Consider the following 6,485-nt stretch of genomic DNA (forward strand, 5'->3'; position numbering starts at 1 on the left):
TTCAGTGTGTATTTCATTACAGTAAGTCGTCAGTAGACCACGGAGGAGAAAGCAAGTCTCCTGAGTGAGTGACCTAATTTCACAGTTTATATAGACTCAATCCCACTCTTGTTCTCTCTTTATTTGCCAGGGGAACATAACTGATGAAAACATATGTGCCTCCACAATTACGTAGCAAGTGGTTGTGGTTTCTTCAGAACTGAAGATTTGGACTCAGTCACCTGAAGTGGCAAATAAGGGCTGAAGACCCTTTGTGGATCTTTCCATTATTGTCATTCAACTCCCCATTTGTACAATGATAATGCTACCTTACAGGATTTAAATCTAGTATGACTGCTGATAAATAGGAGGGAATCATGGAAGATGGGGCATTCTACAGATTTCTTGCTTTTTATACTCTTCTTCTAAAGCATCTGTTACCACCATCAGAGACGGGACACTGGACTGGATGGACCTTTGGTCTGACTTAGTATGGTACCTTTTATGTTCCTATAGGTTGTGAAAATAAATGATTTCATAGATTTCATAGACATTAGGGCTGGAAGGGACCTCGGAAGATCATCGAGTCCAGCCCCCTGCCCAGAGGGCAGGAAGTCAGCTGGGGTCATAGGATCCCAGCAAGATAAGCATCCAGTTTGTTCTTGAAGGTGTTCAATGTAGGCGCTTGAACAACCTCCGGTGGCAGGCTGTTCCAGACCTTGGGGACTCGGACAGTAAAGAAAGTCTTCCTTATGTCCAGCCTGAAACAGTCTTGTAGTAGTTTATGACCATTCGACCTAGTCGTCATCCCTTGGGGCGCTCTGGTGAACAAACGTTCCCCCAGATACTGGTGGTCACCCCTGATAAACTTATAGGTGGCCATCAGATCACCCCTAAGCCTGCGCTTTTCCAGGCTAAAGAGCCCCAGGGCTCTCAGCCTGTCATCGTAGGGTCTGCTTCCCTGACCTCTGATCGTGCACGTGGCTCTTCTCTGGACTCTCTCAAGCTTCTCCACATCCTTTTTGAATTGTGGAGCCCAAAACTGGACGCAGTACTCCAGCTGCGGCCTCACCAAGGCTGAGTACAAGGGGAGAATGATGTTCTGGGATTTGCTTGAGAAGCATCTATGGATGCAAGCCAGCATTTTGGTCGCTTTACTAGCCGCAGCATCGCACTGCAGGCTCATGTTCATCTTGTGGTCAATGATGACCCCCAAGTCTCTTTCTTCCACAGTGCTAGCCAACATAGCACTGCCGAGCCTATAAGGATGCTACGGGTTTTTATTCCCAAGGTGGAGAACCTTGCATTTATCGGCGTTGAACACCATCAGATTCTCATCCGCCCACTTGCTCAGCCTGTCCAGGTCAGCCTGGATCACCCGCCTGTCTTCTGGCGTGGATGCTTTGCCCCAAAGTCTGGTGTCATCGGCGAACTTGGCCAGTCCGCTTCTGACTCCAGTGTCCACATCATTAATGAAAATGTTGAACAGTATGGGTCCAAGGACAGAGCCTTGGGGGACCCCACTGGTCACAGGACACCACGATGAGTGACTTCCATCAATTACTACCCTCTGGGTCCGACCCCGGAGCCAATTTTCCAGCCAGTAGATCGTGGGGGACCCAAGGCGACAATTGGCCTGTTTCTCCAAGAGACAATCATGGGAAACCAGATCGAAGACTTTTTTGAAGTCAAGATATATGACATCAATCTCTTCTCCCTTGTCCAGGTGATAGGTCACCTGGTCGTAGAAGGAAATGAGATTGGTCAAGCAAGACCTACCCGCAACAAACCCGTGCTGGCTATCCCTTAAGATGTTGGCGTCGGCCAGTCCATTAAGGATGGCCTCTTTAATAAACTTTTCTAAGATCTTCCCCGGGATAGAAGTCAGGCTAATGGGCCTATAGTTAGCCAGATCCACCTTCCTCCCTTTCTTGAAGATAGGCACCACATTGGCCTTCTTCCAGTCTTCAGGCACTACACCAGAGCGCCAAGAGTTTTCAAAGATCCGTGCTAGAGGCTGGGTTATGATGCTCGCCAGCTCCTTGAGTACCCTGGGGTGAAGATTGTCAGGGCCGGGTGACTTGAAGGTATCCAGCTTCTCAAGATGTTCCTTCACGAAGTCAGCATCAATGGAGGGCAGGGGATCACCCTCACCCGGACTTCCCTGTCCCGTAGCGGGCATGGGCATCCCATGGGACTGATGAAAGACCGACGCAAAGTACCTATTTAATAGGTTAGCTTTTTCCTGGGCGTCAGTTGTCAGTTGCCGCATCTGGTTCAGCAGGGGTCCAAATGCATTAAATGCATTAAAGTTCATGAGGTTCTCATTTTCCAAAGCACTATATAACATCAGTACTAGACATGGAAACTATATGGTTTCTTACACCAAGCAATTTGAGTCTAAAATTTTAGAGTATGATCTAATATTTGCACACTAGATGGACTGACATATAGCAAACAATCAAACCAGGGTTCTTATTTTATTTTCCAGTAGTTGAAGACAATTTAGCTTCTTCCTTCAGTTTATGTCTGTAAGACAGGCCTCAAGCACAGAGAGCTGAATCAATTGCGGATTTGAAAGATCTGAAATATATAGGTATCATCACCGCAGCAGTAGCTCTGAAAGCTAAGTGGTTGCAAAGAGATATCATTATTTGCCCCAGTTACTGCATTGCAAATAATAAATGGGTCAAACAAGAGTCAATATGGGACTCAATAAGTTGCAACAAGCAAAAGAGAAAATGAAAATACTTTATTAATAGAAAAATACCACCTATTAGGTTGAACATGAATAAAACAAACACAGGGACAAACATGTTGTTCTGTGTTTGTATAGAACCTAGCACAATCGCTCTATGTTCCATGAATGGAGCATTCAAAGCCAATCACAATAGAAATAACAAATAATAATCCAGCTGGTCAAGATTAATATCATTAGCAACCCAATCCAAGTCAGCTATATTTATTTTCTTTATTATGAGAACTAAGAGCTCTTCTAGGACCTTCTCCACATTTCTCCTACCCCTTACTAGAGTGCTCTCAGCTGGCTGCCTCTGGTTGCAATGACTCTTTCTGCCATGGCTAGAATTTTCCCTCAAGAGACCTCATTAAGGCTTCCTTTGGTTTGCCAAGAAGTTTAATTGTACATTTTCTTACCTCTCCCTTGGGTTGTATTGTGCTTCCTCAGTACCCTCACAGTCGCTCTCTAAAAACAAAGCAGGACTTTCATCTGATATAATCTAACCCCTGAAAAGAATGAAAAAACTTGCAAAGATTATTTGAAGAGGAAGAGACGACGTTGAATTTGGCAAGTCCAAAGTTTGACCCACCATTCTGTTCTCTTCTGTTTGTAAAGCCCATGTAATTCCTCGAATGTGTTTTTCTTTCAAAATGAATGCTTCACTGTTCTTATTTCAAAAGAGAAAAATCAGTGCCAATAACTGACTGTTTATCAGAAGCTACAGTATGCGATATATATAGTGTGTAACTGCTACTGTTTAGTGAAACTATAAATTCCTGCGGGCAGGGAGCTGTGGTCTGTAGAGCTACCTGCTATTTTGTGTAACAGAGTAATGCAGCATGTTTCAAGATGAACAGGAAGCTTGTTTTCTCTTGGGGTTTTGTCCTTTCTTTTGGCATTTTGTTGTTTTTCCTCAACCTAGAATAAGAGGCATTGTGACTGAAAGTGGACTTGGTCCTTTGTGTATTTGTAACATTCTAATAACAAACCAATTTGATGTTCAATGAATTGTTAATCTAGAGTTGTAAGAGAAGAGATTTCAAACCTCCATGAGTTCTAGTAAATAATAAAAAAGAATGAACAGCAAGTTTAAAAGAAAAAAAACAAACAAACAAACCTTAGAAAGCCTTTGAGGTGCTGACATGTTCCTTGAAGCACTACTACAACTTTCAAGATGTCAATAATGCATTATGAAATTAACTTGTTAATCAAAGTTCTCATGTTCCTTACTCAGAGATCTTGCCAAATATAAACTATGTAATGCTTTTCAGCTTTAAGGCTCAGATTATGGTGGCATGCACAAATCCCCCAGACTTCAGTGCAATTTGACATGGATATTGGAAGGCTGGCTTTAGCTCATAAAATTAATAACAAGTTCTCATGGTTTCTTTTCTGATCTTACTGCTATATAGTGGTTGCTCTCTGTGTAGCATCTGCAACTCTGGTAGCTTGGACTCCTTAGTGCAATCGGATTGCCCAGGTTTCCATTCTAACTGTATTCTGGTTTCAGAGTGAAACCAACTTGAGGGTTATCTGCAGGGAGTAAGAGACTCAGGTGATTGCAATGCCCAAAGACCAGAGCAGGGACCACATGGTCACATGCTTGTCCTTGCTTCCTCCTTGCTTTATGAAGAAATCTGTATTAGCCCTTTTCCTGGTACAGGAAACTTATCTTTGCATGCATGCTGGTTCTGCTCTGTTTTGGGGTGTGGTGGTGAAGGAGTGGTGTCAGCGAACCTTACTACCACCCAGTACTATAGCAAGCACAGTGCCAGCAGTGCACCAACACTGAGCACCCTCACACAGGGGGCCACCAAGTCAAATGGAGGTAATATTACATAATAGCGCTTAGGGGGACGCTCTACATATGATCTGCACCAGGTGCTAAATGCCTCAGTACGGCTCTGCCTCCACCCAGTCCTTGCTGACCTTGCTCACCTGCACTGTACCCTTGAGAGTGGGAGGAGCAGTCTCATGGCAGCTGTCATCTTTTCCATGTTGCTCCTCCTAATGACATTGGATGCCTGTGCAGATGGGTCAGGGAACAGTTACACCCTTGCCTTCCCAGGTAGCTAGCTCAAAATTCAGCCAGTTAGGCACTTGATTCCAACTGAAAATCATGCCTGCTTTTGAAAAGCTTTCCATTAATCCTTAAAAAAACCCCAAAAACTCTCTTTTCTTTTGCATAAGAGGGGCCCCTGCTCCATACCTTTTAAAGCAGAGTTTTGCAAAGCTTTAAAATCTTCATTGTAAAATCCCCTTTGCAATTAAGAAATGAATGTTATTTCTCTGCTGTTTCCATTTTTTGCTGTTTTCCAGTGATGTTTCTCTTGAATTTTTAGTAGGATTAAAATTAACAGATGTATTAGTTTAATACATTCATTTGAGTTGGCATTTGATGTTATTTGCATATTTGAATCATTGATGGTCATTTGGTAGCCCAGTATGAAGTTAATTATGCTTCCTTTCCTGCCTCCACCCAAATAGAGCCCAAATATTATAGGACCTACAAAAACCAGTGGCTGTTTTTTTGGCAGCTTTTTATTTAAAAATATTGCAATGATGAATCCAATTTCTTGTACCCAGTATTTAGACTCCAAAAGATTTTCTAAAAAGAGCCAGTTTAACATATGCAAAAGAGAATGTCCTGACCACTGCAGAACTAAAGATAGCATCCAGGGGGAATAATCTTGCTTCATTGTGTGCATATAACATTCATTGGAATTAATGAGCATTGTGCATGTGCATCAAGACAGAGAATACACCCTTAAAAGTCAAGGTGCTATAATTGCTTAACAAGGAAAAATATAATTAATTGTTTGAATATATTTTTGATTAGCAATGTCAAACCCAAGTAGAATAGTCATGAACAGATCTGCTATCATGACATCAAATGATGACATGACAGAAATGACAATATGAATATTATAAAAGCAAACAGAAGTACTAAGAAGTGCATTAATTGCAGTACATTTTGACACAAGGATGTGTCAAGGAAGCAGAATATGCAACAGAAATATCGAAAGCTCAGCATGTCCCAACACCCAAAGGCCATAAAAATATTTTAGGCATCCAGATTCACACCAGTACCCTAAAAAGCAATCTCCACATACATCTGCTAGCGCTTCCTTAGGCCAGCCATTTAGAATAGTAGAGATAGGTTTGTAATCTTAAAAAATAGAGAAATTCCTTGTAGCCAGCATTTAGAATCCAAATTATTTTCCAAAGAAAAATGGTTTAGCAGTTTAGCAAAAGAGAACACTCAGGATACTTAGTGAGTTATAGAGATATGCTTGCAATAACTCTTATATAAAGTTTGATTTGGGCATTGGTGTATGATGATGATTGATATGCTAATTGAAAAGCTCCTTTATGGTACACATGGTACGTTTAATTGAAGATTTAGTCAAAAGTTTTCACTTGATTGCTGAAATGGAGGCATTCAACACAGCTGCACATTTGCCTTCTGTCAACAGAACACAGCTTATGCCTATATGAAATGAAAAAGCATGGAAGGACCAAGAGAAGAACTGATCCTCATTGAGCCAAGTTCTGTGAATTAAAGAACTCTGGCATTTTTATCTCAGTTAGCCATGGGTTGTGCAAGTAGTGCCCAAATGTGTATTTGGAATAGATTTATTCTAGGGCTTGATGCCAAGCCATGGCAAGTTTTTGGTACAGATTAGTTCCAAAACTTCATAAAATGCTTTGGAGATTTTGCTCCCAAAAACAGAACTCTCATGAGATTGGCTATTCTTACCAGGTG

This window comes from Alligator mississippiensis, chromosome 3 (genome assembly GCF_030867095.1).
Source record: "Alligator mississippiensis isolate rAllMis1 chromosome 3, rAllMis1, whole genome shotgun sequence".
Taxonomy (NCBI): Eukaryota; Metazoa; Chordata; order Crocodylia; family Alligatoridae; genus Alligator; species Alligator mississippiensis.